The sequence below is a fragment of the Protopterus annectens genome, chromosome 9.part0 (assembly GCF_019279795.1).
Source record: "Protopterus annectens isolate FY-2018-M chromosome 9.part0, PAN1.0, whole genome shotgun sequence".
NCBI classification, from domain to species: Eukaryota; Metazoa; Chordata; order Ceratodontiformes; family Protopteridae; genus Protopterus; species Protopterus annectens.
In genome coordinates this window covers 871578085-871602571 of record NC_056743.1, presented here as the reverse complement: position 1 = coordinate 871602571, position 24487 = coordinate 871578085, and the positions used below count along the sequence as shown (strand labels likewise).

General features: G+C 37.5%; 1 pseudogene; it reads right to left on the bottom strand.

The window, feature by feature from the left end:
- Window positions 1–24487, bottom strand: part of LOC122810603 — a 72341-nt pseudogene that overhangs the window by 8652 nt on the left and 39202 nt on the right.

The following is a 24487-nucleotide window of genomic DNA, read 5'->3' as shown; positions in this document are numbered from 1 at the left end:
GCCACAACAGACCCCAGGAACTATCACCCTATAAGCCTGACTAGCCTGGTCTGCAAGGCTATGGAGCACATCATCATGGAACTCATTAATAGAGACATTGGGAACCTCCAAACATTGGACCCTACCTAGTTTGGCTTTGTTAAGGGCAGATCATGTCTCCTAAACCTGGTGGACTTCTTTGAGACAGTTACAAAGGCTTTAGATGAGGGAAAGGAGGTCCACACAGCCTACCTAGACCTCGCAAAGGCTTTTGACACCATTCCCCATTCTGGTATTAAAGACAAGCTCACCAGCCTGAACATAAACCCCTACGTCATGAGATGGGTTGCCAATTGGCTCATGGATAGAACCCACACAGTGAGAGTTGCAGGCTCTAGGTCCGACTCTAAACCAGTTACAAGTGGTGTCCCCCAGGGTTCAGTCCTGGGACCCCTCCTGTTTGGTATATACTTCTCAGAGGTACAGGCAAGCACAGGACTATGGCTGACCAAGTTCACAGACAACTGCAAACTGGGGGACATAACTGACTCTCTGACTAATACAGATATCCTCCAGAAGGGCCTCACTGAGACGGATACCTGGTGTCAAAATCATGGCCTCAAGCTAAATACCAAAAGTGCATAGTCATCCCCTTTGGAAAAAACAAAGTGCCCATGAACTACCACATACGTGGTAGTCCCCTAAATACAGAAAATGTAATAAGGGATCTGGGGACCCAAGTAGATAGTAATCTCTTCTTTGATAATCATATTGCCAAGGTGGTTAGAAAATCCTTCTATGTGGCCCACCTAATCACAAAAGGGTTCACATCTAGAACAAAAGAGGTTATTGTGCCCCTCTACTCATCACTCATCAGACCCATCATAGAGTACAACACCCCATTTGGGATGTACCTTACAAGACACCTGCAACAACTGGAAAGACCACAGAAGTACCTCACCAAGAGGATTACTGGCCTCAAACAGATGCCCTATGCAGCTCGACTGAAGAAACTCCAGCTGTACTTGGTTGCTTTCCGCTTACTCAGAGGTGATCTCTGCCTGACACACAAGGCCATGTCCAACCCAGAATTGATGGAAATGCTCCACCTAAAAAAAAAAACAAATCCCCGAGAGTCACACGCTCTAGGAATCTAAACCTCACCACAATGATAAATAGGATATGCTGGAGGGATAGATTCCTGTCCCAGAGACTCCCCATGCTTTGGAACAGGATTCCAATCTACATTAGACAGAGCCCCTCACTAACGCTCTTCAAGAGAAACCTTGACGAGTGGATGGGAAACAGAAAATTTACCCCGGGGATCACTGCAGTGGCTCTGCTGGACAGCGGCACAGGGAACTAGTGGCTATACTGGACAGAGGCACAGGGAACTAATCTAAGGGGGCGGCGAAAGCCAGCACTTTCTGACTAGGCTTATAAAACCTATGAACCTATAAACAAATATCATTATTTAGAGATTTCTCAATGATTTAAAAGAAAACCACAAATTTTATGAGGAACAGAATAAAAACATAAGACTAAAATCTGGGCAGTTGGGAGGCATGCACACACTGTTTCAAACCATCTCTTTAATGGATCTGAAGTATATTAGTCTGTTTAAAAGCCGTCCTGTGCACTAGGCCTTATAACTAATGTGGAAGGTTTTTGAGAAGGCCCTGCACTTAATAGGACTAATCACTATAGATGGTCGTGGCTTTTCACACAGTCATAAAAGATGTTAAAAGGAAGTAACTAGTTTATATACATAACAGTTTTGTATATAAACTAATGTGTACTACTGATGTTAAGGCAGGGAAGGTAAAGCAAGCACTGCCAAGCTCTGTGTCATTTTGTGGATATTAATATGAATAAACAAAAAATGCAGAAAATTGCAGTGATCTGCTTCCATTTTAATATGTTCACTTTAAGCATAGGTCCTGCTACCTTTTGCTTATTCTACAAGCTGCAGTAACTGCATTTTAGTTTTTGATGAATAAGGATGCAGAAACATAAACGCAGTCCCCACAGGAGCCCTAGTGATCATGCTGTCAGCGACTTCTTCCTATTTCTGACTGGCAGTCACTATCAACAACCGTAGTAGGTGACAAGCAGATGTGTCGGGCCCAAGCCTTGCTGCCTTCTCTTCTGCCGTTCTCTCTGTCCAAGTATTTCTTCTAAAGTCATACATCAGATGAAGCACTTAATAATCACGTACACAGCTGCATGGTAGCGGACTTTTATAGTTACAGTGCCAAATGGAATCCACTTTGTAAGGCAGTTTAAAATTGCCTTGTAGTCTGTAGCAGAGCTCATTGTATAAACAGCAGACACAGAGAGAGAGAGAGAGAGAGAGAGAGAGAGAGAGAGAGAGAGAGAGAGCGCAAGAGAAATCTGGCAGCATAAATTGTACTATTAAAGAACACTTGCAAGGCAAAGATATTCCCGAAACTCAAACTCTAGTTCACCTCAATTCCACAGTGGAATGGAATTTCAGAAATATACGTCATTTGTATATTCACAACTACAAGAAATGAAAAATGGATTTTTTTAAATAGGGTTATATAAAATGAAATGTAATCTGCTATAATCAATCTAATCCACATATTTACAGCAGTATATATCAATAATGTTCTCAGTCATTCTTTGATTCCAGCATATAAATCTGTTCTATACTGGTTAGTACAGAAAAACTTTGCTTATTAATATACTGATATTTGTCCAGCAGCAAAGACAGATGCAACTTAAGTTCACTATTTGTAGCACTGTTCACTTTTCTTTTTGGACTGCGGACCACTGTGCAGCTTTAGACACTGAAAACAGAAATTGTCATAATGTGATATCCTGGAAAACAATTTTAAAATGTATAAAACTGGATTTTTCTACATCTCCTTGCTCTATACAGGCATAGCATGTGTGTATGTGTCTGTCTTTTATTTGTATTATTTTTATGCAGAAATTTGTTAATTCAAGCAATTATGTTGGGATAAAATGTATTGCTCATACTAGTGTATTACACAAAATTGAAGAAGAAATTCTTTTTAAATGCATCTCCCATCTAAGGACTAAAAAAGCAGTAGCCTTGAATGCATAAACTCCTGGAGTTGTGACTATGCTATGCAATTCTTTGCAGAAATCAAAGGGTATAGACAGTGAACCCTCTCTATGCAAAGAGCATGAATTAAGTTAAGTAGGTTGAAAAACTAATTTTAAGGTGCTAGTTACAGCTGTAATGCCAAGAGTGTAGATTCATTATCTAGCAGCATTTCCTCCTCCGTGTAAACCTGAAGTCTACACTGGCTCAAAAGCTTAAAGAATACATGGAGTTATAACACACAATATTTTGTAAAATGCAAGTGTCCCACTCACTTATATTTCATTTTTCATGGCTAATGTACAACTTACATAACATATTTCTTGGCAAAGTGCGTAAAATAAAGCCCAAGTTTTACAAAGTCTAGAATTCTTGGGTATCACATTGTGTTGCATCACTGCAGTATTTGCTAATACTGCCAATAAGGATACTCCATGGCTCTCGTACATACATACAGCCTACAGATGTCTGTAAAGTATGGCTAACAGTAACTGTAGGTTAATTGTTCATGATTTAAGGGATAATTACATGGCTCAGTAACACAGTCTTTAACTTTGCTGTATCATGAAACTTGGTTTTGTGGTTTGGTTCCTAGCTGGGGTGTCATCTTCTTGTGTCTGCATGGGTTTTTGTATGGTTCTGTGGTTTCCTCCCAGATCCCAAAGATATGCTGTGGGTGACTTGGCAACCCATCTAGAATTAGTCCTCTGTCTGTCTTCTGCCTAGTTAGCGCTAGGACAGGTTTCAGCTCCCTTGTAACTTTGAACAGGATGAATTGGTCACCAGTACAAGGATAAATAAATAAGTATAGTAGTGCTGATGTTTGTAAGTGCTCAGTTATTCTGCAAGATATTGCTGAATAACTGTAATCATTCTCTAGGGCATTATGGTTATTCTGCACATGAAAACAACGCACCTGAAATGGCATATTTTTGTATATTTTATTATGTAAATACTGTGTTATTACAATTATTTAATTTCCCATGACATCGTAATGTTTCTTATTTTGTTTTTGGATATGTGTTAAGATAAGATGATTTTGCCATTTATTTTCATTTTTGTTAAATGTTCAGCTTATGCCTCTTTCCTGTTGTGCTATATGTCATAACATCTGCAGCACGCACTGCAGTATTTGACATAATCAAGTCTTTAATTGTGTTATACATAGCCATAGTTTCTACATATAAATTCATTCTTACTGTGTGCTCTTTTGATTTATGTTGATGTTAGAGTTGCACAGAGTAAGATTTTTGGACTTAAAATGTTGCTGTTGACGTTTTTGGTTCTGTTGTCCTGGAAATTCAGTATTTAGTTGACTTGTCTTTACATTCCCTGCCTGTTTGTATTTCGGAAAATATGGTGACAGGTGCAAGACCTGCGCTTTTATGAAACAAAAGGATTTAGAAATAATAAGAACTTGTCCATCTTGCTTTAGCTCACAAATGCAGAGTCACCTTATACACATTTGTAATATTTTCTCACCATTGAGCAAGCAAGTTATTCTAGCAAATCAGTTTTTGCACTTTTTTTTGTTCATTTATAATTTGAACATTCAAACTACACATTTATGAGTTATAAAGTGATAAATATTTCAAATCTGTGCTATGGAAATATTTCTTATCCTGTAATAATTTTTTTTTGAGACTAGTGCATTCATACCTAGTAGATTACACCCTGAATCTGAATTTCTGTGCTAAACTAAACTATCATTTGCGGGATTCTGGTAATTAACCTTATGTGCATTAAAAAAAAAAATAAAAACCTCACCCATATTCATTTTGCTAACTTTTATTTAAAGCTTCAGACAGAGAATGTTGCAGATAATGCTTTATTCAGTTCATCTGTCTGAGATGAGTCAGCTATAGCACTGGAGAAGTCATTTTCCAAAACAGTCTCTGTTATTCTTTTAACAAATGTTAACAAACAGCTTATGACTGAGGCTTTTTGTCCTTATTTTTTTAAATATTGCAGCTAGTCTGACCCATTAAGTAGCTGGGAGCAACTGATTTAACTTGTAACTTCGTTACCACTTAGACATCATATCTCATCTTGTCCTTAGGTGCTTCTACTTTTCATCATAAACATGAATTTATTAGTTAAACTTTTACTAATACTGCAAGCAGAAGCAAGAGTTCTAAAGTTTTTAATTTAATAACATTGCAGGTGGAACAAACTTAACCATCACCAGCTGTGACAACAGTGTTCTTTACAGGGCTGTTCCCGGACTCCGGTGACTAATGTTATGAGCATTTAGAGAAAGAAATAAAACTAACTTTTATTAAAAGCTTCAGACAGCAAATGCTGTAGACAATGTCTGAGATGAGTCAGCTATAGAGCTGAAGAAGGCATTTCCCAAAACTGTCTTTCTGTGAATCTTTTAACAAATGATGATAAATGGGATATGGCTGAGCTTTTTTCTTACCTTTTTAAAGCATTGGATGTAGTGTGTCAGATTTAGTAATTGGCCACAGTCGACTTAACTTGTAATTGTAACTTAATGACCACTTACACTTTATAGTCCTTGCGTTCTTCTACTTTTTACACAGCACACAGCTGAATTTATGAGTTAAACATTTAATAACACTGTAAGCAGAAGGAAGAGTTTTAAACTTTAGAATTTACTAACATTGCATGTTGAGTAAATTCCATCCCCACCAGCGCATTCCATGGTGCTTTTTACGGTGCTGCCCCACCAGTCTGATCGTGAGCAGTTTGCATGATCCACAGTGAGTAAACGGACCTGCTGAAGTCTGTCTGGAGAAGAACCGCCAGCTGTCTGAATTACAAAAACTGAATAAAGTTAATTATGTATACATTGGGAAATGAATCGTCCTTCTCATTTCCTTTTACTGTTACTGTTCTTGTTCTGAGTTTTAGTAGTTTTATATCAGGCAAGCAAAGAAGGATAAGTTTAATGATAGAGGAAATACACGGCTACAAAACTATTATGTTCACTAGTCAAAATCATTCATTCAACTGAATACATAGCTACCCATGATATCTGCAATTGTTCAGCAATTTATATTCCAGTAGTATATGACAAAGTTGCAGACAGGTGTTAGTTTTTGGATAGAATTAGAATAAATTTAGATGGCTTAACTTTTATAAATAAGAACAACAAAAAGGTGCATTTAAAACATATTAGATTTTGATTTGACATCTAATTTCTTATTTTTCTGCATGTAAAAACTTCTACTGCCAATTATATAACACAGCAGGAACCTGTAATTAACCTTATTCTGGCTGCAGTATTCGGGAATTTATCACTTTTTCTGAAGGGAGCACTGTGGCGTATAAACATAACCATGGCGCTAAAACGGCGAGCAGGACAGTTTATCATTACTATTTTGGTCCAAATAGGTTTTGAGTATGAAATCCAAAAGTCCAAAAGAAGTTGCTGCACTGGGGGAAATAGAGAACATCTCACTTTTCCCAAGGGGCACCTACCTTGTTGTAAGTTATAAGCAGAGTAAACAAGCAGCACAATCTTTTGCACAGTATGGGTACAAAAACAGTGCAAGCCTAAACCAAATGTGATACAATGCAAGCAAACATGATGTTTTTATCTGTAACAGTTGTCCTATAAGAAAGCATTATGAAAATTAACTATTACCCTGTCCCTATAGGCCTGATTTGTACATTACTGTTCAGTCATAAACTATAACTTAGTGTACCTTTACATCACTTACATTTTTTAAAAAGGTACCTTGAAATGTAAATATGCACCCAGACAACCTTTACATGGGGTTAGCAGGGATAAAGGCATTCAAAGGACTGAGTCTATAATATAACTGCAACCATTCACACCTTCCCAGAATCCCACAAATAGGAAATACACCCGGGGATCACTTCTGTGTCTCTGCTCGACAGTGGCACAGGAAAATAACTTTCTTGGGTGGCGTAAGCCAGGGAACCTTGTTGGCTAGGCTTACGTAGGCCCTTGGGCTGATAGTCTAGTACCTACCTATGAACCTACCAAAAAAATATAATGTGGAAAAAAAGGAAATGTGCAAAATCCGTCCGGAATAATGTAATGATCCACTGCATTTGACACTTACTAGAAAGTCTTCCCCATCCAGTAGCATAGCAGGTGAAGTTATGTGGCAGTATTCTGCCTGTGGCTGGAAGACAGCTTGGTTGGATCTTGTCATTGAAGGTCACAGGCTGACCTAGCCTAATCAGAGCAATGTCATACCTGAAAAGGAATAAAGGGGCTGCATGTTAAGTCCAATCATACCTCAGTCAGTATTCCAGCTATGTTTGATTTTTCATCCGTATCTTCCCAACTCACAGTATTTCTATCTCTTCCTTTACTTGAGTAATTCAGGAAAAAAGACCTTGTCATCAAGAGGGCTTAAACATTTATGCACTGTTCATGCTGCTTTGGGGAAAGACATTTTGTTTTTATTTTCGCTTGGTTGGTTGTTTCAAAGTCACAGCTCACTCATTTGGTGCCCGGTGCCATTGCCACATCCGCACCCCTCAACACTAAGCTAAAGAGCAAAAAAAAAAGTCTGTTCTCTAATCTGGCACTCTGTCCATCCTAAGGAGGAGTGACAGGTTCTAACACCCTCCCACAGATTTACAGACAGATCTGCTGATCACGACCCCAGCACCTTCTGCTAAAGTTATGCATGTTGGCTAATCCTGTGGGCTTTTCAGGACCATGACAGCTTTGGAGAACATGTGAAACAGGTGGAAACAGTTTAAGGCTCAGACCGGGTTCCTGTTCAAGGAATTCTCAACCAAAAGACCTCAAGAGTCACCATAAGAGGGTAAATCAGTAGATCACTGAATCTGTAGTTACAAAAGAGAGACAGCTCCAAAGAAGGCAAGATGCAAGTAACAAAAAGATGGTTGAACATCACTGGAAAGGAACAGTCTTCTACACCTTTTTTGAGATAATTACCTTCAATTGAACTATCCAAATTTCGATGAAGTAAAGAGTCAAACAGCAGAAGAATGTTTGGAGGGATTTATAGAGGTGCTCACTCAGAAAGGGAAATCCATACTTCTTGAGCTTCTTATTGATGAGGGGGTTGCCTGCAATGCTGATGTCCCACCCACAGTATGGGGTAGGAAGCTCAGTGGGTGCTGGTCCCAGCAGCTTAGTGTTCTCCCACTTGCTTATTACTGGCATGCAGGCTGGTGAAGTTGGCACGTGTCTCATCAGTGCAGCTGTGCAGATTCAGGATTTACCCAATGCTCCAGACCAGTTTCTTACTCAGCAGACCTCAACAATCATGGTTCTCATACTGTCTTTAGTAAAAGAGAAAATATATCAATCTATTCAATCTACTCTATGCAGATGGGATCCAGTATATTTTATGCACTGAGGGCCCTAGGGCTGAGGACTTGGTTTCAGTATTGGGAGCTCTGAGTAAAAGACATCTAAATAAGTTGAAAGTAAAAATTTACAATGATTGTTTTCTGGGTTTTGTATATTACATGGCTATAGTGATTGACATGGATCCCTCTCAAGCATTGCCTTTATTCACCTATTTATTAACATTACATGAAGCCCATCACTTGAGAGGAGGCTAGGCCTGCCTTTGTTATGACCTGAAAGTCCATAAACTGAAAGTAGTTGAGAAGTCCCGGAAATGGAATGAGTGTCATGCTGAGACTAGAATGGGGGTTATAACAGAGAGATCAATGGTGTACTCCTGAAGTGGAGAGGAGCAGGCAGGAAAAACACAAGGCGTAACTTTGTTGGGTTTTCAGTATTGTGAAGTGCATATGGCCATCGTGTAGATTTGCTCATATTTTACTCACTGCAGTGATGGGCACTCAGCTGTCAAATGCTGGTCCAAGAAGGGATCAAAAGTTGTAAACTCAATAATATACCAAAAGTCAAGCCATGGGGTGCTTCAAGCACCCATTCTGAGAGAGGGAGGTCTTCATTTCATGGCTTCCGGGGGTAAAATTCTTTGTGGTTTCCCGTGGGCATCCATGTAATAATTCTCCCATCAAGCCGAATGCCTAATTGTTTAGCCTCTTTATTGAAAGACTATTGAATTAACAGGTTGCCCTCTAATTGCTATTGTTTTATCAAAGGAATCGCGTGTAAAAATCCAAGTTCGGTTAAAGGCAAAGAGGGAGTAATGAAGCAGCTTCTAGACAAGAAATATGTGCGGATAGAACTGTGGCCCTTACAGTCTCTCCCCTTTGAATCATTCAGAGCTTCCTTACTTGGTTTGGCTCCAAAGAAGAGAGAGTGCTTGAATTTTCTTTAATTCATTGTCTCTCATTCCCTCAAGGATCATCCATGAATGACTGCATCTGTAAGCTTGCGGTTACAGTACAGTGCTTTCCCTAGATGATGCAATAGTTATGGTACAGTGCTGCTCCCTAGATAATGCAATATAAATAATTTGGCAGTTTAAGGAACCATGGCCCAGAAAAAACTGGATATTAAGTTGTCCTTGTACTCCCACTTCATGAACAAGATTGGCCATTAATCGACATGCAGTTTGTCAGTTATTATTTCATTATTTCAGTATGGCCATGCCTATAGGCTGTGCTGTGATGTGTCCGGGCTTTGAAAAGTTCAACACAGCATTACAGTGGTGTTAACATTGTTCAGTGTCTGAACCGTTCTGCTACATTCTTTATAAGATACAGCCTGGCTTGGTTGCTATTAAAGATAAAGCCATTAATGCTTGGGTCACAAACTTGTGACATGAACAAACATATGTTATTAAAAAAATAAAAAATGAAGGGCACTATGAAATTAAATTTCTTTTTCTGAGGGATGGGCAGTTTACAAAACTGCCACTGCTATTTGTCTCAGTAACCTACGTTATCTTTCTAGAACAACAAACCCTTGCAAAATGAGGACTAATGCGGTTGTTTAACAGGTGGTTCACAAAACTGACAATAAGGACATCTGAATTCCTCAGGTAACCATTTCTAGGCTAATAACATATTGCATACACACCCAAGGGAGCATAACAAACTAAAGAGTAGAGAGTACCATAGTGCAATGCACCTAGATACCAGCTGCTGAATATGAGTTAGTATAACGACATTTTCTTTTCTCAAGGAGGGTCATATGCACTTCTGACAGTTGTTATATTAGTTGGGTAGGGGTAGGGTTGGGGCGAAGTTTTTTTTTCCTCCATTGAAAATGCACATTTGGCTACTTGAGTTTTCACTCAGCCAATATTGACTAACTGAAATACAAGAAATGAAATGTCAGTAAATAGTAACATAGTTGTCTCAGTGGTATGTATATTTTTACTCTTAATAAACAAGTGGACAATCCTACAGAAAACTTACAAATGATTACATATCTTTGAGTCATATAGCATAAATAAATTACCAGTTTGTCTTCAAGATGTACAACTAAACCAGTATCCTAATACTTTCACAAACAAACATTTACTCTGCGGGTGTCAAGGCATGCTCTATCATTGGATATGTGGGTGAGCATGTGCAATGTGTTCAGTATATGTTTTCTTCCTCATCATATAGCAGTAAATATGCTACTGGCATTTTGCATATAAATTCCAGCCCTTTAATATTTTTGCATGTATAAGATAAGAATTGTCATTGTACACTATAATTGTCTGCATACATTTCTACTGATGTCTGCACTTTCATTTTGTATGCCTGTGCCTGTGTTAATATTGTATTTAAGTTCTGTTTCTTCACATGTAATGATGTTGGAGCTTTTCTTCCTGAGCGTTCCATGAAAATGGGTCAGCTCAATTGGACCTCTCAGTTAACAAAAAACAAAAGAATGAATGTGTCCACTTAGTTGGCTGTTTTTATAAAACATTTATTGAAGAGGAGTGATCCTAGCTTTATTCCCCAAACACACAGACACTGTTTAATTATACTGAAACTAAAACAAGTACTGGAAATTGATAATTGCTTGAATTTTGTCACAACACAGCAAATAAGGGGGGGGGTTCTGAATAGCTGTTTCACCTACAAAATCACTATTAGTCAAACATGACATAAATGACAATTAACATTTCCCTGTGCTGTTTAGCCAACTCCAAGACTAAAGTTTTAGGAACTACTTCATTTATCTGTAAAGTAGTCTCCTAGAAATTGGTTATATTAAATAGGTAGAGCTGGCACACCTCCACAAACAAAATAAATATGTTCTGGTTTTTCGTGAGTAGTGCTTTTTTCTATGAATCCGCTAATCTAAAAAGATTCTACACTGATAAAGCTTGAATCATATCCCCTTCAGGAACTGTCACATAATCAGACATCTGAAAGAGCCTGAGTTATTTTCTTTCCAATAACTGATCCATAATGTTACAAATGAATGTATGTTATACCTGAACACAAACTTTACACTCCTAGTTAGTGTAATGGAGAGTGTATCCCCATCATAAGGATTGCAACAAAGAAAGACCCCCACAGGAAAATACTTTCTGATGATTTTCTATTGCATAATGTAGAATTACAGTATTTATAATCTAGGCTAACATGATAACTGGCAAACAGCCACATCATATACTGAAAGGCTAAAAATAAAACCTAAACTTTAAAAGGGAATGTGCCTGGCATAGTTTATCTCACTGCCAGAGTGAGACATCATGCTCTGAGGGAATAAATTGTCTTTATTGAGGAATACTGACTGGTTTGTTGTGTCTGCATCAGCCTAAAGAGTGAAAGGATTGCACAGTGTCTACATTATTCATATAGGTTTTAATGGCAGGGAGGGGCCAATCAAAGTACAGGGTCCCATCTTTAGGTCTGACCTAGGAGATTAAATGTAGGAGAACCTACAAGTTCATCTCATTAAACAGGGATGCAGCCATCACTGAAGTCTGCTGCCAGATGTCTCTCTGCCACTTATTTTAACAATAACCACATTTTTAAGTTTTTTTTAAAGCCTGGCAAAGATTTATTAGTGTATATTTTTCATCAAAAAGATTGAGTGAAAGAAAAATGTGGACGGCATTGGTGGACAGCGCAGTGGTGCAGCTGTAGCATTGTCGTCTAACAGCAAGAGGTTCTCCGGTTTAATTTTCAGCTGGGGTGCCTTCTGTGCAGAGTCTGCATATCCTCCCTGCATTTGTGTGGGTTTCCTCTGGGTGCTCCGGTTTCCTCCCACATTGCAAAGACATGCATCTGAAGCATTTCTCCCCGGGCCTCCACTGAAAATTGGCTTCATTCCAAGTCGGACTTTCCCGGTAAATAAATGTTAAATAAATAAAATAAATAAAATTTGAATTCCCACCACACACACACACACACACACACACACACACACACACACACACTTGATGGACCCTAGCCCTGATTTGCCCCCCCCCCCACCTATTGAATCTGTGCCCAAGCCTCAGTAGGATAAATAAAAAGGTCCTACATCACAAAACAAACGTCATGAGTACAGCCTGGCAAATGGACACATGTAAGTTAGATCAGAAAAGAACAGTAGGGGTGGCCAGTCATGTGATTGTGGTAAGACATAGGAGATGTCGGAGGATCTACTGAAGCTTGGAGCTAGAACTGGTTAGTCCATAAAACCCATCTTAAGAAGAGTGGCTTATTATATAAACCAAAGATGAAGGAAGTTATGTTAGACATGGTCATATACTTGTGTGTTATAAAATATAGTTAAAAAAGATTTCTAAGCAATCTCCTTGTGTTAAAATGGAAATGAATGAGGCATAGCTCATGAATATAACTAGGTAAATATATAAATGAATAAATAAATATATTGAAAACAAAGTGCATCTGTCAAATAATTATACTTTGTGTAATTTTTTCCTTTGCAATATTTTATTCAATTAAAACTGAATATGGATTCCTTAAATGAATATGCAATTAACGATTTGCTAATGCACAAGTATCTTATGCAGTATAATAAATGCTATGCATATTTAAAGGTAACAGCTGATAACACTGGTGATCCTTGTTCCTCGTGTCAAAAGTTGGATGATTTGCTTACCATTGTTAGAAGCAAATCTCGACTTAATGATAATGATTGCACTTGTGCAATTGGCATGGCTTGGAGAACTGTTGTGTCATATATTAATGACTGGACTGATGAAATAAATAATGTTAGGCATAGAACAAATAGAACAGATTTAGGAAATGATGCATCTATTTTCTGCAAAGAACATTCAACCCCTATGAAACATAATGAGGCCCCTGAGAATTATGGAATTGTGGATACAAGTACTCAGCAATCTGAGGATCCAGTTTGTTTAGAAGGAAACAAAAAAAGAAAGAAAGGAAGAAGTTCTCAACAAATAACAAGGAAGAAAAAGAACCTGACTAATGATTGTAAAGGAAAGAGAATACGTAGTAAAAAGGATTCTGCTTTGTTATGTAACACACTGGTGAGAGGGAATGAAGATATGTCTATCAGAAAACCCTAAGTCTACAGAAAAAGGCATCACCTTTCCAATGAAAAAGGTAGAAAAAAGAGGCAAGGGGCAGGTGAAAAGGAAGAAATCAAAACTGAATGTGGAAGGATTGAAGAACATTACTGCAACAAAAAGAGGAGAAAGACAGATGTTGACTACATGGCTCAAGCTGTGGATTTGCAATGCCAGCTGGATGAGAATTTAATACATAATGAAAAAGTAGAATTAATAAGACTAATAATGATGAAGATCTATTCTTCATAACAATTGATACAGCAGATATCACTGTACTAGAAGCTGAAGATTCTTCAGAGCAGGCCAGCAAAGATATTCTTGTAACTGGAGATTCAATTATTAGAGGAACTGATACGTATATTTGCAGAGATGATAATGAACATCGAGTAGTGTTATGCGTGCCAGGAGCAAAAATAGAAGATGTGAAACGAGCCTTGGAACGCCTTAATGTAAGGAAGTATGGATCTGTTTTTATTCATGTTGGTACAAATGATGTCACCAACAAAGATGCTCTGACTGTTATTCGGGAACTGACAGCCCTCCTAGATAGTATAGCTTGTACTGGTGTTAGGACATATTTTTCACAAATCACGTATAGAAAGGATAGTCCGGTCACTGTGACTGAAAAGATTTTTTGGATAAACACCTACATGGAAAAAATGTCCTGTTTTAAAAACTGAAAATGCGTAGAGCATCCAAGCCTTCTTTTGGGCACAAGTGTTCAGACAGGATGATGTGCATTTGTCTAGATCAGGGAAGAGAATTTTTGCAGCAGATATTTTGCAATATTTGACAAACACTAGCCAGGATTTTTGCCAGGTCAAAAATGTAACAGTTCACAGATAGCAGCATTTGATGCATCTCTGATGGTTGTTAATGCTAGGAGCATTAATAATAATTTTGTTTTATTAGAAAATTTGCTACATTTCCACAAGATTGATGTTATAGTTTGTGAAACATGGTTAAAGAACAATGACTGAAAACCAGTTCTGTCAGGGTATAAATGTTTTTACTGCAACAGACATTCTAACAAAAAATCAGGTGGAGGTGTTATGATAGGGATTAAAGATAGCTATTAGACTTGTGATTATTGCATGTTCAGTGATAACACCAATACTATAGACTGTGTAACTGTGACAGTAAAGACAACCCTGGAACATATAACAATTGTTGGAGTGTACAGACCACCAAAGTCAAGTGCAGATGACCTAGAGGAATTCACACATTTCTTACATGAAACACAGGAAGGAAGAATAATATTAGCTGGGGACTTAAATTTACCAGAAACAGACTGGAATAATACTGATTCAACAATGTTAGTAAAGAAATTATTCACAGAGTATATTCAGGAACAACAAATGCTTCAGATTGTAAAACAACCTACCAGGGGACGGAATATACTAGATATTGTTTGTGTTCCCAAAGAAATGGCTGTAACTTCAAGTCAAGTTTTACCACCATTGATGTGCAGTGATCATGGGGTCATTAAGGTTAATTTGTTGCTAGATAATTCTGCCAAACTGAAATCTAAGCCAGTGCACAGGATGTTAATTACAGATTATAGGGAAGCAAAACAGTTACTATATAAAACTAACTGGAGTGAGGTGTTCAGTGGAAAAACTGCAGATGGAATGTAATGATGGAATGGAATGGAATGTGGAAAGTTTTGAAAGAAAAATTGTTTGAGTGCAAAAAGCAAAAAAAAAATGTTTAACATCAGGATCTAGGCACGTAGCATCAGGGGGCTATATTTCCATAAGAACAAGATAACTGATTAAGGTGAAAGACAAAAAAATATAAGAAATGGAAGAGAGGTCGAACTACAACTTTGAAAACTGAAATAAATGAGCTGGACAAACAGATTAAGCACAGTGTTAGACAAGATCAAGAAAAATTTTAACAAAATTTATATAAAGATATTGAGCATAATATGAAACCTTTTTATAGATACATAAGATGTGGAAGGAGTAAAGATACGCAAATTGATAAACTGTGTGCAGATTCCAAAATTTATTCTCAGACACAACAAATTATAGATATATTTACAAAATCTTATGTAAAACAGTTTGTCTCCACAAAAGGGGTGGTAAGTTGTCCTAGTGGCATCCAGGTATCCCCAGATACTGGAATCAAATTAGATTATATTGAAAAAGAACTGTGCAAACTGGATCCAAACAAAGTGCAGGGAAGAGACAGAATAAGTAACAATGACCTGAGAACACTTAAGCAAGAACTTACACTGCCATTACATCTATTATTCACTAGGTCATATAAATATGGGGAGATTCCTCAAGATTGGAGACATGCACTTATTAAACCTATCTTTAAGGGAAAGGGGAGTAGGACAAACCCAGAATCATATAGATCCTTAAGTCTCCTTTCATGTTGTGGAAAAATAATGGAGAAGGTAATACTGGATAAGTTATTGTCAGAACTGGATAGGTTGGGAGTTGAAACCATATACCAACATGCATAAGTTGAAAATAGATCTATTACCACCTGTAACATGATGTTCTATAACAATATAATAACAGCTACTAATGAGAAATTATGCTGTGATGTGATTTATATAGATTTAACTTTAGCATTTGACAGGGTCATGCACAAAGCACTGATCAATAAATTAGCACAACTAGGTATTGATGTACTGTTGATAAGATGGATAGCTGCATGGCTTACAAATAGGACATGGCAAGTATCCCTGGTTACGATCAAGGTGTCCCACAGGGCTCTGTACTAGGCCCTTGTTTAGATTGTATCTTTCAGACCTTACTTTTTCATCTGAGGTGTTCTACAGTCTACATGCTGATTACCTGAAATTGGGTAAACTGATTACAAGTGTTACAGATAAGGCATGTCTGCAAAATAATTTGACCATTTGGGCACAGGAGAATAATATGCTGATAAATACATCAATAACTAAGCATATGAGATTTGGGAGACATAAACTGAAAGGTGAATATTTAATACAGCACACAGTGATTGAAACTGTAGACTCATTTAAGGACCTGGGTATATGGGTAGATTCAGCTATGAGTTTTTCTAATCATATCAGCCAAATGGCTAATGATAGTTATAGAACTATAGGTTGTTTAAAAAGATTTATAAAGTCTAGGAATTCAAACATAATGAAGTCATTGTTTGTTAGTTACATTAGACCCAAACTTGAGTATGGAATAACAATATGGAAACCCTATAAGAAAACAAGCATGAATAAACTGGAAAGAGTACAGTGGAAATATACTAAGGGCATCCATGGATGTGAAAATCTAAGCTATTATGAAGGACTAAAATATCTGAACTTGTACAGTGTCTCTTACAGATATTTAAGATGAGATCTTATTCAGGTATATAGGGTATTTAGGGACAACTACCTCTGGGAATGTTTGGGGTTATCAAAAAGTACTAAAGTATCGTCAGATAACCTATGTAGAAGATTCTATAGGAATGAGAAGTGTACTAATTAGTTCTCTGACAGAGTAGCTGATGCATGGAACAGACTACCAAATTATATTAAAGCAAGTGCTAGTTTAGATATTTTTAAGAACAGCCTGGACATTTATTGTGGGAACAAGTGTTTTGGCATATTGGCAAGCTAGAAGGGCTTTATTGCCCGTGCTTGGAACATTTGTATGTATGTATGTATGTATGTAAATAAAAATGCCAAAAAGCCACTTCTCCTTCCCAAAAGGATGACTTTTTTAAGTCATAAGTTGGACACTGGACAATTTCCTGAAAGCAAAGTAAATTAATAGAATGGGTCTGTGTACATATATATATATTTATGCATACATATATACAGATACATGCATGCGCATAAATAATTTTCTATAAAATATTTGTAAAAGGCTGTTTCACAAAATACATGTACATTTTGCCCAACACATGTTCAAAGTACATATCTCATTAGCAAATTATATATGTATTCATATGCAAGATTTAGTTGAATTAAAAAGTAAAACCATGCTTTTTAATTTATTGAAAAAGTTCACAAACATATAAAATATTTGTAGCCTACTTTTAAAAAACATCATCCTCTGTTTATGAAATAAGGAAATGACTGAAAACTATATTCAGTGAACATATCAGGGTTGACTAACAATAACAAAACTCATGTAACAGCATCATATAATGTTAAAGATAAACTTACTTTAAATTTGAAGCAGATTTCAAAGCCCCAAATTCAAAGGGAATGTAATTGCAGTAATAAGCACTTAATGACAAAATGCTGACAGACAGCACAGGTAAATGTTGAAAGACAATCTGCCCTGATCTGCAGGTTAAACATATAGCCGTGGGGTTTCTATATATAGTAAATCAGAGTAAGAATTAATCCATTCTGGATCTTTGATGGCCATATTATTTAGAAGAAAGGTATATCCTAGTGGGGCTTGTGGGAAGAAGCTAAGACTTGTAGTTATGTGACTATAGAAAATAATCTCAGAAAGTGAGGCAGAAAGCATGTTAGTTGCATAGCACAGTTCATTTTGTTTAAATATCTTCATATGCACTTGCTACCTGTATACAGCTAAATTCATAAAAGCAGTAGCAGTTAACTCCTGTCGTCTGCTGTGATTTGTGCATAGCATTATGATTTTTGCACCCCAGTGTAGGCTTGCTCAATGGGGTTTACTGGTGCTTCTCATCATCTAACACCTGTTTACAGGAATGCACATTATTGAATAACAGAACTTAGCCTAGGTAGAGATTCTGCAGCATTATTTATACAAGTTCCAGTATCTAAAAACCCGCTATTGTCAAAAAATGACAACATGCTCCACTTTTTCAACCTCTACAAAGACTTTTAAAAGCCACCACTATAACTGTTAATGTTCAGAGGTTGAGAGTTATGGTAGGATTAGTCAAAAGAGCAGTTAGGAAAATATGGCAGCCACTATGGGCTACAGAAGACCCCGCAGATGCCAACAGTAAGATATTCCTTGATTTATAGTTAGAAAAAAATATTAAAGCCTACAGATGTAGTCATCCTGCAGGGAGCCTGTGTGGTGGTACAGAGGAATGAACCCTTGTCTCTTGCAATAGTGGCACTGGGTTCAAGTAACACAGCCAAGCAGTGGAAGATTTGGCCAAGCAGGTGGGGTGTGTGCGTGAGTTACTGGTGCAGTCTAATCTACAAATAGGGTGGTAAGAAAGGAGCACTACTGCAACAGCACCTCCTTGTAGAGGCTTGTGTTTAAGCAGATTCTACATGTTGGGCCAGGTTTTCAGAGCACATTGCAGGCAGTCACTGTGTGGGAGCAGGCATCTGACTAAAGACTACCACAGTGTACACTGTGGCAAGTAAGCATTTCTGAAGTAGGGAGAATAAAGGAATGGCACTCAAGTCCCGTCTCCTCCTACCTGGAGAAATGAAGTTATTCATAAGATGTCCCCGTATCTCTCAACTGCTCAGAATGGCACTCAAGTCCTGTCTCCTTCTACCTGGAGAAATGAAGTTATTGATAAGATGTCCCCATATCTCTCAACTGCTCAGAATGGCACTCAAGTCCTGTCTCCTTCTACCTGGAGAAATGAAGTTATTGATAAGATGTCCCCGTATCTCTCAACTGCTCAGAATGGCACTCAAGTCCTGTCTCCTTCTACCTGGAGAAATGAAGTTATTCATAAGGTGTCCCCGTATCTCTCAGCTGCTCAGCACAAACAATCTGGGTAAAGCCTGACATGGGGACAAATGCATAGAAATGGGGACACATTTTAAATGTTACTCTTATAAACTTAGAAAGTTGCTAGAATAACAGGATTTTTGTTAGCATGCATTTTCTGAAGGATATGAAGTCCAAAACTGAAATGCATGTCATTATTTAGCAACTTTAATCCTTAGATCATCCCAGTGATTTATCAAAAAACACATTTGTTATGGGGAACAGAACAATATGAGGCAAAAATCTGGACATCCTGCAAAATTCTGTACAGTTTAGAGATATGTCCCCCTAACAATGAAAGAAAAGGGCTGTCCATGGGTATTGTAGGGTTTTACCACTATTAATGGGGAAGGTTAATGTTGCAGGATGACAAAGCATAAACCTAATAAAAAGCAGGGTAACCAATGTTGGAAAAATACCTGAAAAAACACACCTTAAAATTAATTCAAAAATGTTGAATTCGTAGAATAAACACATTTCTAATAATAGAATAGGAACTCCAGTTTCAGAATACTACAAAATACATTTCAAAAGACAAAAGAAATAAAATCAATAACATTAACAAATAAAAGGTGAAATGAAGGGACTCTGCCTCCATTTATATGCAAATGTGGGGCGTCATCCCCACATGCCCTTACTCTATGTTTACTAACCCATGGCTGCATCATATTTTACAATGTAATATAATATTTTTTCCAGTTAAACAACAGCAGTGCAGTTAGCATACTTAGAACCATGGAAGTGTATAAAAAAAGACCCTCCCAAACACACACACATACCTCAGGATGCAGGGTCTGTGAAGCTATACAGTTCCCTGAGTTACAAAATAAATTTCTAGTGCTTTTATTTCTCAGTAGTAAGACATTCCAATGTATACTATGATTTTAAAACTCTATATGTTTTGAAAATTCTGGATTTTGTATTCATTTTTCTATTATTAATTTTGCTGGCATTCATTCTCATAGAGCAGTAGAACACAAAGTAAGTTGAGGTAAGCTGTTCTATTACTCCTTAAAGCACCATACCCTGATTCAAAAATCTCTAATTAACATAGATTGAAATCCATAGCTTAAGTATACATGCTCTTAGCATACACAAGACCGAGGTTTATTAGCAAATGAAACAAAGCAACAAAAAAGTGTTTCCTCTAAACCTCACAAAGTGGAGGGTTTCCCTATCAAACACCTTTACTTTATTATACTTTGACTGAGGTGGCTGCTGATTGGAGAAACAAGGATCACTAGCAGACAGCAGAAAGCTTTCTTGGTCTTTCTCCAGGAGGCTGCACTTCTGGAAAATGAAAAATACCACACAATAAAAAAGAAAACAAATTGTTCCTAAATGGAAAGATGAACAACTCACACTCATCTAGCACTACAAGCTATGAAGCTCAAGCAACTGTGACATGAACTATATTGTATCAAACAACAGCATGTAAGCATTAGAATTTTCATTTTGTTTAAAGGCAAAATGACACCATTTAGTTACTTGGCTATTATCAAAGAATATATTCCATCCTATTATTTTTTGCATTCAGAATGCACCCAAACAGATCTTAACTGAGCACGTCATTCTGGAATGTTTAGCTTTCAGGAAGGATTTTCTTTTTGGAAATTTCCATTACAACTACTGTAAATTTTATTGGATCCTTTCTAAATCAAGCATTCTTCATAAGTCCTCTTGTTTTCTAACTGGAGCAACACTTGGAATATATGTGCATTAATTCCAAGCCCAAAATATTTTTTGGGAGGAGAGCAAGGATTTCATACTTATTTTAAGAAAGACCAGGAAAAATTAATCACAGCAAAATGAACCGGTCTGAAATAGAAGACTGCAAAGTTTGAACACAGAAGGAGCAGTGTTTCACCTCGCTCTAATATACAGTTTGTATTTCCAGTAATAATGTAAATATGAGCAGAAGTCTATTCAAATCATGTTTCACAAGCACAGGTTCTTTCAAACTTTGGAATGGATCTACTTTGAAATATTGACACCTATAAACGTCATTTTCCCAAGATGAAAATCGCAAAAACTAAAATACTGGATTGACAAACTTTTCCCAGGGTAAGTAAACACTTGTCCAACATGCCCTTTTCTCCATTGTAGTGTGATCCTGGAGCTGGTATATATATATATATATATATATATATAATTGGGTATGGGGGTGCAGCCCCTCACATCAGGGGTGTAGGGAGTGTAGCCCACCACCTAGGTATTTTGTTTACTTACATTGGTTCATGTTTCATGTCAGAAGCTAGTTGTGTTATCCAGCCTTGGCCTGAAATGATTGGTCTCATTGTTGGACCAGAAACAGATTTTTGGAGCTTGAGTACACCATATATCACTGGTACTTTTGGATTCCTAACCATCAAATAATTAGATAGCTCCTTGTCTATTCTCTTGTTTATATATAAACTTTGCAAGCATTCTAAAACATGTTTGACTATTGCATTTTTCTCTTGAATGGATATCTTAACATAATCAGACGTGGAGAGCATTTCAAGCATTGTATTTAAGTAAAAGGATGTGTCCATTACTACTGTTCCCTCACCTTTGTCTGCAGGCTTAATTACTATCTCACTGTTTTTTTAGCTAAATCCCTCATAGCTGCCTGTTCATTTGGGGTAAGGTTATAAATGGAGCTCATCTTCCATTTTCCATACAAGAAGGAAATCTCTGCATTGTATGAGGCTGGATAACCAAACCAGCTTCTAAATATTTGGAGTCACAGCTAAGGAAAAGTTTTTAAGGACTGGTACCATTTTACGTGATTACTAGTAACTTCTTACAGTACCTATATGATTGGCCAGTAGGTACGAATTTGAAAAACAGTTTTTTCCTTATCTTAGATGTTGATTCCTTGTTTATGGTTATACCTATAGATTTTGGAATACAGTCTGAGTTTTTATTGGACTACACAGAATACGAACATCAATATATTATTACACTGTGTGACATTTTATCAATGGTGTTTTTAAATAATGTAGGACCAAGCTAGTAAAGATGTGCAGCAGGTAAGGGTGATAAAGGATAATGAGGGAAACATACTCACAAGCAAAGAAAGTGTGTTGAGCAGATGGAAAGAGTATTTTGAGGGGCTGATGAATGAAGAGAATGAGAGGGAGAGAAGGTTGGATGATGTGCGGATAGTGAATCATGAAGTACAGTGGATTAGCAAGGAGGAAGTAAGGCTAGCTATGAAGAGGATAAAGAACAGAAAGGTTGTTGATCCTGATGACATACCTGTGGAAGCATGGAGGTGTTTAGGTGAAATGGCAGTGGAGTTTTTAACTAGATCGTTTAATGAAATCTTGGAAAGTGAGAGGATGCCTGAAGAATGGAGAAAAAGTGTTTTGGTATCGATTTTTAAGAATAAGGGTGATGTGCAGAGCTGTAGTAACTACAGAGGGATTAAACTGATCAGTCACAGCATGAAGTTATGGGAAAGAGTAGTGGAAGCTAGGTTAAGAAGGGAGGTGATGATTAGTGATCAGCAGTATGGTTTCATGCCAGGAAAGAGCACTACAGATGCGATGTTTGCTCTGAGAGTGTTGATGGAGAAGTACAGAGAATGTCAGAAGGAATTGCAGTGTTTCTTTGTGGATTTAGAGAAAGCATATAACAGGGTGCCTAGGGAGGAGTTGTGATATTGTATGAGGAAGTCGGGAGTGTCAAAGAAGTATGTAAGAGTGGTACAGGATATGTACGAGGGTAGTATGACAGCCGTGAGGTCTGCGGTGGGAGTGACTGATGCATTTAAGGTGGAGGTGGGATTACATCAAGGTTCAGCTCTGAGCCCTTTCTTATTTGTAATGGTGATGGACAGGTTGACAGACGAGATCAGACAAGAGTCCTCATGGACTATGATGTTTGCAGATGACATTGTGATCTGTAGTGAGAGTAGGGAACAGGTAGATTAGACCCTGGAGAGGTGGAGATATGCTCTAGAGAGAAGATGAATGAAGGTCAGCAGGACTAAGACAGAATATATGTGTGTGAATGAGAGGGAGGATACAGGAATGGTGAGGATGCAGGGAGTAGAGGTGGCGAAGGTGGATGAGTTTAAATACTTGGAATCAACAGTTCAGAGTAATGGTGAGTGTGGAAGAGAGGTGAAGAAGAGAGTACAGGCAGGATGAAGTGGGTGGAGAAGAGTGTCAGGAGTGATTTGTGACAGACGAGTACCAGTAAGAGTGAAAGGGAAGGTCTACAAGAGGGTAGTGAGACCAGCTATGTTATATGGGTTGGAGACAGTGGCATTGACAAAAAGGCAGAAGTCAGAGCTTGATGTGGCAGAGTTGAAGATGTTAAGATTTGCACTGGGTGTGACGAGGATGGACAGGATTAGGAATAAGTATATTAGAGGGTCAGTCCAGGCTGGATGGTTTGGAGACAAAGCCAGAGGCAAGATTACCTTGGTTTGGACATGTGCTGAGGAGGGATGCAGAGTATATTGGGAAAAAGATGCTAAGGATGAAGCTGCCAGGTAACAGTAAAAGAGGAAGGCCTAAGATAAGGTTTATGGATGTGGTGAGAGAGGACATGCAGGTGGTTGGTATGACAGAGCAAGATGCAGAGGACAGGAAGACATGGAAACAGTTGATATGCTGTAGCAACCCCTGACGGGAGCAGCCGAAAGAAGAAGATTTTTGTGTCAAAATCAATTGTATAAACAGCAAAAGGTGTTGCCATGGGTGCATCGGTAGCAAATACTTTTGCCAATATAGCAATGTATATATGGGAATGAGAGTACATATTGTCTGCTACAAACCCATTTTGAAAAAACATTTTTTTCTGTCAATGCTTTGTGGATGATATATTTATTGATTGGAAAAGGGATATTGATGCTTTTAACATATTTTTGAATATATTTCTAGTGCATGTACATTTATGAAATTCAAGAAATGTATATCAAACAAAAGAATATATATTTTTTAGATACAACTATTATTGAAACCCAGGAAAGGTTTATTGATACAAGCCTGTATAAGAAAGCAGTTAAGAAAAATATCTTATTACATCAAAGTAGCATGCATCCATATTATGCATTCATGAATATAATCAATAATCAGTTCCTTAAGTTAACAAGACTCAACAAAATAGACTCCAACATGGTGAAACAAATGGAATCAACTGTCAAAGACTTTATAGTGAGAGGATATAATAAAAATGATGATGTGACCATGTTTGAAAAAAATCAGAACACAGATAAACATTGTAGCTAAACCTCTGTTCTCCTCACAACAAAGGATTAATAACACAGCAAATAATATAAATAACTCTAGATGTATCCTGACTTATAATAAGAGCACTGCAACTGTTAAGAGAATTGTACATAAATATTGGCACATCCTTCAGGATATTTCAGAGGTAAGAAATCATATTACTGATCAGCC